The sequence below is a fragment of the Lolium rigidum genome, chromosome 1 (assembly GCF_022539505.1).
Source record: "Lolium rigidum isolate FL_2022 chromosome 1, APGP_CSIRO_Lrig_0.1, whole genome shotgun sequence".
NCBI classification, from domain to species: domain Eukaryota; kingdom Viridiplantae; phylum Streptophyta; class Magnoliopsida; order Poales; family Poaceae; genus Lolium; species Lolium rigidum.
The window spans coordinates 208,986,512-209,000,588 of record NC_061508.1 but is presented as its reverse complement, the minus strand read 5'-3'; the positions used below and the strand labels follow the sequence as shown (position 1 = coordinate 209,000,588).

General features: G+C 45.9%; 2 long non-coding RNA genes across 2 annotated transcripts; both read left to right on the top strand.

The window, feature by feature from the left end:
• Positions 1-2,447: 2,447 nt before the first annotated feature.
• On the top strand, positions 2,448-5,102 carry LOC124688981. The gene is made up of 3 exons (XR_006998682.1): positions 2,448-2,626; positions 4,204-4,275; positions 5,070-5,102. It is a non-coding gene; the product is annotated as an uncharacterized LOC124688981 (long non-coding RNA).
• A 1-nt stretch (position 5,103) lies between these two features.
• LOC124688973 lies at positions 5,104-7,071 on the top strand. The gene is made up of 2 exons (XR_006998680.1): positions 5,104-5,672; positions 6,820-7,071. It is a non-coding gene; the product is annotated as an uncharacterized LOC124688973 (long non-coding RNA).
• Positions 7,072-14,077: the final 7,006 nt, after the last annotated feature.

Genomic DNA, 14,077 nt, shown 5'->3' with positions numbered 1-14,077 from the left:
AAGTTCTTAGGGCATCTCCAACCGCGCGACCCAAACGGACGCGCTGGGCCGTCCGTTTTGGGCCGTTTGCGTGGCCGAACGGACACCCGGACAGCGGCCCGCGTCCGCGTGTCCGTTTGGGTCGCACGCTGCGCCCAACGCGCGGACGCAGCGCATTGGTAATAAAATAAAACAGAAATGAAAATAAAAAAGGAAAAGAACAAAACATAAATTTAAACTAGTTGGTCATTAAACTTAGCCCTATTTTGGGCAAATTTTACACAAAAGAAAGCCCTATATGGCTTTAAACTAAAAAAAAGCAAACCCTAGCCGGGGTTTGCGAGCTCGCGGTGGCCGCCGGCAGTACTACCCCGCAGTAGTACTCGTCATCGTCGGCGTCGATGACGACGACGCCGCCGCGGCGGCGACGCGCCGTTCCGGCTCGACACGCCGGAGGGCACCGGGACTCCGGCCGGGGTCCCACCGCGCCCTTTCCCAGGCGGAGTGCGCGTTCGGCGGGCTCGCCGGCTCGCGCAGCCGTGCCCTCCGCGCGGACTCCCGTCGGAGCCGCTCCTCCGCCTCGCGTGGCCGGGCGCTCCTCCTCCGCCGAGCGCGCGGCCCGGCGCTCCTCCTCCGGAGCGCCGCCGACGCGTAGCGGCCTCCTCCCGACGGCGCGCCGGTGGAGGAAGGCCCACGCGTCCGCCCGGGCGTCCTCCCGGGCCTTCATGGCCGCCTCCTGGCCGCGGAGGTGCGCAGCGTCTCGGCGAGGAGCGGCCATTTGGCCGCCTCGTCGAGGTCCTCGCGCTCGCGGGACGCCGCGAGCGCCGCCCGCAGCCTCCGGTCGTTCTCCTCCTCCTCGGGCTGCGGCCGCGGCTGGGCCGGGGCTGGGGCGCGGGCTCGTTGATGTAGAGGCCGCCGGGCGGCGGCCAGCCCGCCTAGCGGCTGCGTGCTCGGCGCGCGCGAGGCCGCGCGCGTCGCGGATGTGAAGCACGTGCGCCGCCGCGCATCGTGCTCCACCTCGAACCACAAGTCCCGCTTGGGACTTGCGTCGCCGCACGCGGGGTCCTCGCCGGAGGTCCGCCGGCAGCCGAGCGCGGCGCCTCCGGATCTCGGCGTAGCGGGCGCGGCTCGACGCCGGGATGGGCGGCACCGGAACCCGATCTCGGGCTCGAGTGCCGGCCGTGTGGGAGGTGCACGTCCCCCACGGCATTGGGACGCCGGCGTCCCGGAACATCCGCGCCACCGCTACGGTGACGTAGATCCGGTCGCGTCTCGGGCGTCGCCGGCGGCCCCATGGCGAACGGCGCCGGCGCGACCGGCCGGCCGCCGCCGGCCTCGTGGTCGTTGGCGGATGGCGAGAACTCGCGCTTCGGGGCCATGGCGGCGCGGAAGCTCCGAGCTCGCGCGTGCGGCCGGAGTGGAAAGTGTGGACTGGATAGGGACAGTCCACTTCCCGATCCACATTTAATAGGACCGGGGCACCGACAGTGGGCCGGCCACGCGGACAGGGCGGACACGCGAGGACGCCGCGTGCCATCCGCGGCCACGCAAACCCGGCCCGGATTGGGCCGGGTTTGCGTGCTCGGACGCCGCGGCCGTCCGCTTTTGCGGTGCGTCCCCGCGTTGGGCCGGGTTTTTGTCCGGCTGGACCCATCCGGACGCGCGGGCGCGGGATGGGTCGCCCCGTTGGAGATGCCCTTACAAACATTGAAACATTGAGAACAAGCAAGTGCGTGTGCACTTGCCCTATCTCACAGCCATCCACGTAGTACAAAGATAGATGAAGTCTTTTTTTTTAGGGGAACGATAGATGAAGTCTGGTCCCCTTGGTTAGCATATCTCTCACGCCATCTCTCCCTTCCCCAATTCCCCTCCCGATAGCACGCCGCTGCTCCATCGATCACCTCCCGGCGCATCGGCCAGTCCGTCGTCTCTCCTCAGTGCCTCCTCTTCCTATCTCCTCTCACTCCTCCACCGATCCCCACCCTCACAGCCCCGCACCCTCTATCCATCCCCACGAGAGATTGTCCAGCCAAATCCAACTAGGTTATAGCGACTTGAAAGGCAGCGATGGGTCGAGGCCGAACCTTCTGGTTGTGTCTCCGACAGTCCAGAGGCCTCCGGCCGATGGGGAGGAGAATAAGCACAGCCACGCTGGGGGCAAACCCTACCGCGGTAGGCGGCCGTGCGGGGGGATTCATCGCTAACCCCCCTCTCCCGCGTTCTTGCTCATGCGCCCCATATTTTCCATCTCCATCAGACATCCACAAATGAAGGCCGCAATTTCATCGACTAGGTATAAAATAAATTGGATATCCGGCCTACTTTTATTACCAATATATGTTAGGTTGTGTTTATTCATATGCTGAAGATTTGATGTTTTCTGATTTGGATTTAGCAACAAGTTTCAACGGCTTGGCATGTTGCAGGCCAATTTGTTCATTATCTTGACATTAGATCAGGTCCAAAGTTGGGCTTACTTTCTATTGTTATATAGTCATAAGGCAGATTGTTCATTAAAATTAAGTTATACTAATGACTAAACTAAATGACTCAGTGTTCTTGCAGAACGAAGCCAAATGTCAGAGATCTTGTTTCAATTTGAAACCACGAATCAAAACATTGTGCGAAAACTGAACCAAACTCAGTAAGATGCTTTCTTCGATTATGTATGTATTTTTCAGTTCATTGATTTGTTCGAAACCAACAAGGCGATAAGAGTAACATAAATTATCATTTCGAGACATTCTAGCACTCATTTCTGTGTTTTTTTTACTGTCTAGGTCTGTACAAGTGTAGATCCTGCAATATCAAGAAGTTTGCATCTTCGATCCTTAATGAATTTCAGAAGTGCTTCACCTTGTAAGTATATAGTGCTCTTAATTCTTTAAGTTATAATCAACACAAAAATATTATACATGCTTCTACTATCACTTGTTTTGCGAAACTGTAAGTCATCCTGTGGTTGTCACTCTAGAACTAGCTGCATCCATCAAAGACAGACTGTAACCGTCTTAGAAACTTCAGTAACTACAGTGGAATGAGAGCTGTATGGTTTATTATTACTACACTAATGTCCCAGATCTCCATGGTTGGGCCACTAAAAATTCAGACCCATGGTAGCAGTTGAGTATTGCTTGATTCATCCTCTTCGTGTGGATACTGTAGTTTAATAAGCACTGCTATTCAGCTTTTGTTTAGTCAGATTTGAATTTTTTTCAACACCAATATATATTTTCTTTGTTGCCTTGATCTCTGAGAAAATGCCTAAGAAGCATTTACTTAGATCCTTCAATGTCAATTATTTAATTGTTGCTGGTCCTAATACGCCACTCTTTGGCTAATTTGAGACTTAGTTTCTCAGGTTTCCTGTACATAGAAATGTTGATGCCTGATACGAGTGTAACCTTTATGGCAATTTGTTTTTACCTGAAATTTCATGTGTAAACTAATCTTTATTACTGAGGCATATTAATCCACCTAATGTATACTTAATTTTCAAGATACATCCAGAAATATTAGACACATGGTGTGGTGTATGTCTGCTATCTTTAGATTCTTACATCTTTTCTGTCAATCTTTTTTAAGGTGTATGCATATTTATTAGGACATTCTTTTCTGATGGCGATATATGCCGTGTACGCGTCGCCGACGATGCAAACAGAGGTGTCATTCATGTTTTCGCCGGGTTGGCATCAGGCGACACACCTAGGCTTAGGTGTCGATGGCGACGAGGAGCAGGTGCTGGTCGCTGTCGCGACACTCATGGTAGGCCAGCACCTGATGCATGTTTGGCCATTAGCAAGGTAAAGGCCTCCTCCTTTCTCACTTCCTTCTGATGTGTCCCTCTGTCCCTCCAGCCCTTCATTTTATCACACGGTCCTAACCCCATCTCATCCATCTCCCATATGGATTGGGTGTAAGCAGTCAAGAGACCCTGAAAGAGATGGTCCTGTTTTTGCACGTCAGGGTGAGTAGGGGGTACTGCAAGGTTTGTGTAGATTATTACTCGAATAGCTTAGTGTGATTTAGCAAGTATAGCTATAGTGGCCTGCAGTTGCAGTGCTTCTGATACATGTATTACAAGTTTGTATTCAGTCTGAATCTTTGGGATGACCATGTTGAGTGGGATTATTCTTTTGAAATCTTTTGGAAGATGTTCTCAAATTAGTTGTGTGCAGTGTTAAATTGAAATTTGTTTCTGAAATTTAATTGCTTTTTTAGGTGAGTGCCCATGCCCAGGTTTGTGTGCTATGCGACATGATTATAATGGGTTTGAATTGGGATGTATACCAGGTGAGCGGTGAGTACTTGACATTGTAATTATTTATTTAACTAGACAATGCCTTATTTAGTCCTTAGTTAAACATATTAATTTGAACTGAATTTTCCTGAGATATCATGGATTATGCGATTCTTAAAAATAAACTAATAGTACATAAACTTAAACAGTCATACCAAACTCACAAAGGCTCTAGGCCTACAAAAAATGAATGATAAAGCACAATATTTGGAGCAAGTGTCATGCATCACGGGGAGTACTCCGGAAACGTACTGCATTAGTCAGAGTTTTAACTTTGTTTTGTCAACCATTCTCCTGTTTTATTTTAGTTTAGGATGCATATGTGATGTTCTCTTAGCATATTCTCTCTTGTCCCTACAACATTATAGAAGATTGTGTGTTTTTGAAGATTGTCTTGCATTAATGCGCCTTAAGTGCAAGTTACAGTCTACATGTTAAAAATATAACTTATCAGATGGCCAATCATTAATATCAGATGTCCAATCATTAATTGTTTATGAATAGAAGTGTCTGACTGTAAGTCCAAAAATGCTATCTGTTGATGTTTGCATTGTACAACTTATAATAAACAATGCACATCTGATTGTAGGTCCAAATATGCTATCTGTTGATGTTTGCATTATACAACTTATAAGAAACAATGCACTTCTATGCTTGGAGTTGTCATGTGCTGATATAATTGTTGAACTTGAATAATCCGGGTCCATTTCCTGCTTAATTATGTTTTGTTTCCACTTTTACAACTTGAATAGATGCGTTCCAAGTATTTGATTCTCCATTATTCCAGGGACAACTCTCTGGAGGGTGCAGTGGTAGTTCCAAGTGTTCCTTTGACATTGGCACTTAAGAAACCTGTTTCCGGTGATGAGCACTTAGGGATACCATGGCTCGCATTAGGGATAGGCAGGTACAAAAATACCTACTCCTTCAATATATTCTAAAGCATATTCATGTAGGAATAAAACTTAAGCCTAGATTGGATAGACATCAGAGTCTACAAAGAAAAAATGGCTGACAACAGCTATCCAAGATTAAAGATGATCTGGGAGTTAAGAAACTTCCTTATCATTTTCTTCCATTTACCATAATTCTTACACGATTCCCACTCTCTTATCCAATCCTGTTGCAAGATTGAGTTTGTGGTGACTTCCATTTGTATTTCAACCAGGTTGAGAAATTCCTGTTTGGCTTCCATGATCTTTCATAGTTAATTGTGTTTCTGATGTATTTAAATATCTTTCATAGCATCCACATGGTATATACTAATTAAAATTTGCGCTTTATGTTCGCTGCTCACAGATCTCACTTGAAGCATGTATTCGCTGATGCTGGCCATTTTAGGACTGCAGCTATGTGTTCGCACAGTATGTTACAACTGCGGTGAAATTTGGTAAGCTTCTGCAAGCCTCTTAGTAGTAAATATAGTTCAAATGCATTATCCTAGAGGTCTCATACCATTTTTGTTGTCATCAGCACATTTTGCATAGAAGTTGTTTGAAAAACTTAGTGATGCTCTCATGCTATTAACACATATTACGTTTCAGATTCATAGTTGAGATGATGTGTTGCTGGGTTTTTATACTGTCATACATGAATCAATCTTCTTCAAACGTTATCACTATACTTCATTCTTCCACAGTTTTGCTCTATTGCAAAGGATCAAACCCCTTTCGTTTAATATTGCTCTTCTGATTAGTTCACAATGATTTGCTCTACTCTTTGTTCTGTGACTGTGATGATTGAATGCATGAGCCCATGGTCGTCCTATCCTACCAATTTAGGGCATGTCTCAACGGGCTTTCTGTTCTTAGAGTGACCCGTTCCTGTTCATGCTCAATCATGTGAACTGTGGATGCACAGATACACACTTTATTCGGATAAACCTGATAACTGGAGAACTTCTAGATTTGCATGTTCAATGTTCATTTCTGAAGAACTTACATAGTTTTTCAAACTTATATAGCTGAATGATAGGAAGTGCTGCCTGTTATATAGTTTTTTGAAGTAATTTTATAGAATGATTTACAATGAGGTATGAACTTATTCCTTGGAATAGCTTCACATTATTTAATCTAAATATCTGAATATGCTTCTAAGCTAGATACTTGATTCACTTAGTGCTGCCTTTTCCTTTCGACTGAATTACCTTAACTAATATTTATTGATAATTATCAGTTAGCACAAAATTTATATTTCATAGCTTTGAGAAATAAATACTTTGTATGTTTAGTGTTATATTTCATAACTAATATGTGTTATGGGCATTGTAGTTCAATCAGAACAATGCCTGCGATAAGTGATAGCAAGGCTATCAGAATGGTATATTTATTTGAAATAACAACCCTATTTGGAATTTGGAAATACTTAGTTTGCTTTTTGAATCATCAACCAATGCATGCAAATTCCTGTGTAACCTGCGGTAGTTGGTGGATTGACCTTGGCCTCTGTGTTAGCTCCGATTAGCATGCATATGACTGCAGTTCTATAGTGACAATATATATTAGTGTGCATAAACGAACGTATTTCTATGATGCCAGGTGCCTCCCCGTGGAGTACATGGTGGGATTTGCAAGGCTAAGCTGTTCATAAATGAGCAAAGAGAGATTTGTCAAGGCAGTGGCGTGGAAAGTGTATACCTCATGACAATCATGATGACACGAAAGAAGAGTGAGCACTGGATTTTCCCATGACAAGGCTCCTACCTTTTCACAAGTGCTTTGTTGATATGCTCCGGCGTAAGACAACTTTTGCATGCTTGGGTAACGCAAGTATAACTGTCATTTGTTCTACTCTTCGATGTGCACCTGTCATTTGTTCTACTCTTTGATGTGCTTTCAGATCTTTCAATATCGACTAATGTTTCTGATGTTCATGAACAAATTTGAAACTGTATTATTGTCGATGTAAAGCTACACCTAGAGTAGGCCCATAATGTACTGTGTGGTTAGAGATGATTCCTGAAGTTTTATTTATTATTTATTTATTTTGTAATTAGCCTCTTGTGCATCGAAGAAACAATGGAGTTCTTGATGCATTTGATTGGGCAATGGATTCCTGAAGTTTTTTATTTATTTGTTTATTTTGTAATTAGCATCTTGTGCATCGAAGAAACAATGGAGTTCTTGATGCATTTGATAGGGCAATGTTCAAGTGTAACTGTGTGCGTTGATTCAAATAAAAATTGGGTCAAGATTCGCATGGGATTGGTCTGCATCTGACCTGCGAGGAGGCGCCCCAAGGGGCGCCCCAACCACTAGTCTAAAGGTATAATTGTTGCAAGCCCATGGTGACAAGGGATTAACTTGTCAATGCCTATGGATTGTAGGCTAGGGTTTAGTTAGAAGTAGAGGGCAAGTAGATCTCGAAGGTTTCAGCCGAAAAGTACTCGACGAATATGAAAACTAGGGTTTGCAGTACAATGATTCGATGATCTTCTCGTCCCTCGACCCCCCTTTATATAGGTGGAGCCGAGGGATTCGTGCTATACAAAGATTACAGCAGTCCGGGATGGTTTCTAACTCATCCCGCCAGATTACAAATAACACTTCCTAATACAACTCTATCTTTTCCTTAACTACATCTTGGGCTCTCGAGTCTTCTTATTCTTCGAGTAGTGGGCCTTCAATAAACCCCGGGCACTATATTCGGCAGGCCCATTTGGGATGCCTATGTCAGTAGCCCCCGAGATTTTGCTTGAATCGTAGAGTCAGGGAAAATCTCTACTGTTTATTTTTACTCGAAAGCTCTAACTTTTATACTCTTTCTCATAAAATTCTATATTGTACAGGGATATTGGTAGTTGGGGCTAGTTCATCCGACGGATCGGTACTAGTTAACCGCTCTAGTGGCAATCCGCAACAACCTACTTCAAAATCACGTCCTCGGACATGATCTCGGGATATCGGTGTAAACTTCGACGAGTGCCGCTTAAGGTCTTACCATTCCGTCGAGTCCCGGTCGAATTTATCGAGTACCTAACGCGTCCGTTAGGATTTTTCTTCGTATCCGTTGATACGGATAAAAGTAGCAGAGCGCAGTCTTTGGCGATGCCACGCCCAGCGAGAATATTTCTGGGTCTTACCTTCGCAAATTTGCGGCATTCAGAAATTGATCGCAACTTTGGCGTTCTGAGAATATATTGTCGAGTGCTTTTCCGACTGTTGGAATGGCACATTTTATCGAGTCAAATATGACTTATATTGCTCTCCCGATGGGAGTATATGTAGAGTTAATTATAACTCGAAATATACTCTCATGCTGTTCTATTTTTCCTTTTGTTAATTTCATCGGGCACGCGAACAGCGTTCCCGATGGGAGTAGCCCCCGAGGCTACAGCCAAGAACTTGTGCTTGGTTGTAGGCTCAACATTTTAGTCCACTTTGTCGCTATATTGCCATTATCTCCCGATATTCTTTCTTCTCCTTCTTCTTCTCTCTTTCTTTTTTCTCTTCTTTTTTCTTTTTTCTCTTTTTTTTTTTTTTTTTTTTTTTATATTTCTCGGGTGCGCGAACAGCGCTCCCGATGGGAGTAGCCCCCGAGGCTACCGCCAAGAACTTGTGCTTGGTTGTAGGCTCAACATTTTCTATATTTGCCATAGTCGAAATTTTACTTTTTTCGAAGTAGCCCCCGAGCATTTGGGCAAAAACTTGTTTCTGACCAAAGGCTCCCGAAGTATGCAAATAAGTCATCCTGTCGCCATTCTCCTTTTATTTTTCTTGTCGACACATTTTTCCTTGGCAAATTTTCTTCAACTCCATCAATGGCCGAGATTTTTCTCGTTTTGTGGGTCCGTCGTTTCCACCACGTTGACACGTCGTGCAAGTGGGGGACACACGTCCTCCGCTTTTTCCGGCGCACGTATCGTAACGCCTATCCAAGAAAAATACTTTTTTGCCCTTGTGTCTAGAAGATCTATTCTCACCACACGATTTCCTCATCCAACGGCACACTCGCTTCACCCAATTCTTATATAAACCCTGTCTTCAACCTCCGTTCATCCCTCGCTCGCGCCGCTCACCCGTTCCTCTTCGCAAAACTTTCCCCGCGCCCAACTTTCTCTCGATTTTCCGCACTCGCATACATTGCTCGCCCATTGCCGTTAATGCCACCGCGCGCGCGCCCGACTCGCCACGAAGCACTCCGCAGTCCGCGATGGCCGCCGAAGATCTTGAGTGGGAGAGATCTAAAATCTCCAATCAAGACGCCAACTCCGATGAAAAGGCTTGGCCTTATGAAGAAGGAAGACGCCATCCGCTTTCCCAGCCGAAGAAAGCTATCCCAACCCTCCAATGGAGTATCGGGTTAGTTTTGTTGATCATCTCATCCGTGGCCTCTCTCCCCCAATCCATGATTTCCTCCGCGGTCTTCTCTTTGTTTACGGGATTCAGCTTGCACCAGCTGACTCCTAATTCGATCCTCCATATTTCTATTTTTATCACTCTTTGTGAATGCTTCCTTGGAGTCGCTCCCAATTGGGCTCTTTGGAAGCGCATTTTCTCGCCTTCGCCGTAATGGCGCGCACAACGCCACCTACAACATAGGTGGCGTAGTTATCTGTGTCCGAACCGATGTCGATTATTTCGACGTCAAATTTCCCGACTCCGTCCAAGGATGGCGCAAGAGGTGGCTCTATATACACGAAGAAAGCGCCAACTCCGTGGAACACAACATAGTTCCCTTCGACGGAAACGCGAAGATTCAACGCCGCCACTCCTGGGACGCCGAAGCTTCCGAAGAAGAGAAGAAGGCGACAGAAGCTCTTATGTCTCGTATTCATCAGCTCCAAAATACTCGAGGCAAAGAGTTATCTGGTGTCCAAATCACAGCCTATTTTCTTAGAATTAGAGTGCAGCCTCTTCGAAGCTCGCAAAAATCCTCTTTGGACATACTCGGTGCCAATGACGCCAATAGGCTCTCCGGTGATCTTTCTGTGAAGGACTTGGAGAAGCTTATTCGAAGAATTACCTCGCTGAGTAAGAAGGATCCTATTCCTTCCTCCCGTCGCGTGGCACCCTACAACTCCACCAATCCTCTTCCCGAGGTATTTTGTCTTCTCAAATTTTTATCTTGTTCTGAATTTTTCCTGCATCTCATTGTATTAATATCTCGCTATTTTTCCCTTTGTCGCTATTTTTTTTTATAGGATCACCCTACTATGGCTTCCCTTCCTCCTCTTCCTGAGGATGGAGAAGTCGAAGAAATGGGTATAGTTGCCGAAGATGCTCAAGGCTCTTCTCGTTCTCGAAAGTGAAGTTGCGGGTTCTCACAAATCTGCGGCTTCTCATGAGAAAGAAGCTGAGTCTCGAGGCCGTTGAATCGACCGAGTCCCTTCCTCCTGCTCGTTTCTCCCAAGAACAAAAGGAAAAGGACCGATGCCGAGGATTCCGGCATTTCTAAGGCTCGAAGAAGTTGTTCCTTCTCATCCGAAGGCAGCTTATGATCCTTATGTTGAGTCCCTCATCAGCTCGTAAGTCAACTTTATCTCTCCTCCCCTTTTTATGTACTCGAAAGATTTAACTTGTCTTGCTTTTTGTACTGTCGATTTTTGTTCACTAGTGATGAGGAAGAAGAAGTACCAGTTACTGACGTAGCTCCTCGGACCAGCACGTCACGTACTGTGCTTGTTTCAGACACGTTAGTTGAAGGAGATGAAACATCGCCTCCCCAACAAAACGTCGTCACCACTACTCCACCACCGAGCCCCCTTGTCCCTTCGCCAAAAAGGGCAAGGGTTGAAATGATCGTTGAGCCTCCTCCTCAACCGAGCAGCTATTCGTCGCAGCTCTTGGATGATGTAAGTTTATCGAGATCCATCTTTCCTCTTTTTTGCTTTTATGAACCTTACTTTTTGTAATGCCGAAGTTTTTTCCCTTCTTTTCTTCTTCTTTGACAGCCTATGATCAAGGATCTTATCCGCATCGGGTCCCAATTTATTGGGTACCGTGAGTATGCCAGCAGAGCCGAAGGTAACGACTTTTATACTCTCTGTTTTTTCCTGGTTTTTTAGTCCTGCTTCCTGTCGCTGTTTTTGATCTTTCTTTTCCACATCTCAACAGAAAAACTTGCGGAGGCTAACCAACGTGCCGAGACACTTGCTCGCAAACTCGAGCAAAGTGAGACGGCTCGTAAGAAGGCTGAGCTTGCCGCTAGCGAAGCTAGAGCTGAAGCTGATGATGCCAAAGCAAAGGTCGCTAGTGTCGAAGAATTGCAGCAGAGGCTCAAAGATGCTGAATCTGCCTTACACGAGCAGAAATCTGCACAGGCTGCGCGTGAGCAAGGGATCATCAAACGCTTGAAGACGCAAAGTCGACGTACGCTGAGTAATATCCTCAATTCTTCTATTCTACTGTATTCTTTGTATCTTTGTTTTCAACTAATGTTTTGTCTCGTGTGGCAGCCCAAACAGACCAAGATTTTGATCTGGAGAATCCCGTCGATGACCCTCTCCTTGACGCACTTTCTCTTTTGGAGCTCCATGGACGCGAGATTCGTGAAGGCGTGGCCAATGCCAGCGCGAGTTTGTCGGCGTTGTTCCCTTATTTCTTCCCGAAGAAAGAGGAACCCTCGACTTTCCTTGACCTTGCCAAGATGTTCAATACATCGGAGGATCTTGGGCTGAAGATGCGCCATGAAAATATGAAGGTGGCTAGTTGAAAATACTGTTGCTCTGGTTGCTGACAGCCAGCAGACTCTCGACTGGATGAAGGTTGGCGACACCGATCAGATAGAACAGTCGAGGTGGAAGTCACTGATGAAGGCGGCCAAGCCCAATACGAAGAAAATCTTGGCGTATCTCGGGATCAAGCCAACTTCGACTCCCAGCTCTTCGAGGCCGGAGGTCTAGTGGCATGCCTCCTTGTTTCCTTTTCTGTTTCTTTTGCTCTTGTCGCCATTTTAGCCTTGGCGACAATTACTCACTTAGTCTTCCTGGAGAACTTTCTTTTGTAATACCCATGTAAATATTCTAGCAAGTAATGAAATTTCCCTTCGTGCTTTTCATTGATCCCGGGCCTTTCTTTTCCAGCTTAATATTTGATAACTACTCGACTCCTCCTTGCTCCGCCGTCGCTTCACCCGCATCTTCCTTCTCGAAGAAAATATTAGTCGACCCCGGTCTCCTCAAGAGTTCATCAAGCGGACATTTGTCGTAAGATTTACAAGAACTTCGACAACAACTTCAGCCTATGAAGAAACAAACTTTGGCCATGATGGAACAATCTCGAAAAGCCTCTGAAGGGGAAACACTTGCTCTTCAGCAAGCCGAAGAAGCTGTGGCTGCTAGGGATGCTGCTGTACTGGAAGCAAAGGGAGCCACAACCCGAGAGAATAGTATGCTTGAGCTGATGCTAGAGGCTAGCTCAGATATGCTAGGTGCGCTTTTGCCTTCTTTTGATGCCTCTTCTTTATCCTGATGTGCCTTTCTTCCAATTTTTTGCCCTGTCGCTTTTAACAGGCTCAGTTCTTGATTCTGCTGCCGAAGATCAGAGAGTGAATGAGAGGACAAATCTTCTTGTTAATCTCTCCCTTAACCATGGGTGTTTGTTCTGGGCCACTCCTGAACGAACCCAACAAATTGTTAGGTTCCAAGATCGTGCTTGCCAGGTGCGCGATTTTCTCAGCTTTTGTACGTCGACGTTGACCCTTGTCTATAGGAATCTGTTTCCGAGAAACGAGGTTCCAAAAACTCTTCCCGGATTATTGGAGGTATTCAGAGATGCTCCTCGCATCCATAACTTCGTGCGGGCTCAACTCACTGCTGGAGCTAGATTTGCCATGATTATGATAAACATTTGTTATCCAAAGTTGGACCTGACGAAGATTGTTGCTGGTTGCCTGGCCAAGAAGACGCGTCGGAAAAATGATATTGACTCAATCGATGCTATGGTAGCTCCTGTGGCTGAGTCGATGATTGATGAACTTCTTCGGATGGATTCCGAGTTCTTTACCAAGGGTTCGTATGCTGAACATAAAACAACCAGGGGTTTGTCGGTAGATGCTATCTTGGGATTTCATTGACTTGTATCATGTTAGAAATCTTGTATCTCATATTTCCGAAGGAACTCATTGTATGTTGCTGAGGTCCTCTATGTTGTTGAAGCCCCCGAGCCTGAAGATTGCACTATTTTTCCTTTCTTGAAATCTATTTTTTCCTGCTGAAATAAGACATCTTTGTTTGTTCTTTGGGTAGATTACCCATTTTTGAGTATCGTTGATGTCGAAGTTCTATATTTGCATGGCGAGGTTTTTAAACCAAGGCACTTACGTTGTTTCGATGTGTATACTATATTTATTATTGCTGTCTTCCGATTTTGTTATATTTGGCGAGGTATTAATGTACCAAGGCGAAATATTTCAGTGAATCTATATTGTATGTATTTTGAGACTTGGGCGTTTGAGCCCCCGAGCGTGTCGAAGAATAAGAAGTGTATCTCCACTATCTTTATTATATTGCAGCACCACGAGCCCGCCTCATTAAAAACCTTTCCCGGCCCCACTCGGTGCCCCGAAAAAGGAAAAGAGTGCGTCTGAAAACTCGTGGGCGTTTCAGGACATTGAAGTTTTACAAGGACTATATTTCGACTCTAGGCGTAGAAACGCCCGAGTTGCGCCACGTTCCGGGGTTTGGCTCCTCCACCCCTGTCTTCTTGTCCTTTATCCCGTATGCTCCTCCTCCGATTACTTCCGTGACGATGTAAGGACCAAGCCATGGTGACTCGAGTTTTTCATGACTTTTTTGCGTGAGCCGAAGAACTAGGTCGCCCACCTGAAAAGATCTTGGCCGCAAACGTCTACCGT